Raw genomic sequence first — 551 nt, forward strand, 5'->3', positions numbered from 1 at the left:
GAGCTTGAACCACCGACCTTGTGGTTCAATCTGACTTTGCAGTCCAGAACATTAACCCCCAGTGCCACACTGGGACTCCTGAATTGGTATATATGCACATAATTATTTTGAGGAATTTTCCTTCTCTTTCCATATTTCAGGAATGAATATAGGGTTTTGTCAAATGCTTTTTCTGCATCAATCAATATGATTATGTGGTTCTTCATCTTTGTTTTATTTATGTGGTGGATTATGTTGATTGTATTTCTAACGTTGAACTATCCTTTGCTTCCCTGGTATGACTCCCACTTGGTCATGATGTATTGTTTTTTAATATGTCAATGAATTCTATTGGCGATGAAGAAGGGGAGATGGACAACTTCTGAATATTCAGTCACTGAAAATCTTATGACTAGTAGTGGAATGCTGGCAATACAAGAATACTGAATATTCAAACATGATGAAGAACACCAGAATATTATTAGACAAAGTACAGGAACATGAGTTCCTCAAAATACGACTGCCTCTTCAAAGGAGAGTTGACCAGGATGATGCAAATGAAGTAAAGCTTT

The sequence above is a fragment of the Chrysochloris asiatica genome, unplaced genomic scaffold, assembly GCF_000296735.1.
Source record: "Chrysochloris asiatica unplaced genomic scaffold, ChrAsi1.0 scaffold00663, whole genome shotgun sequence".
Taxonomy (NCBI): domain Eukaryota; kingdom Metazoa; phylum Chordata; class Mammalia; order Afrosoricida; family Chrysochloridae; genus Chrysochloris; species Chrysochloris asiatica.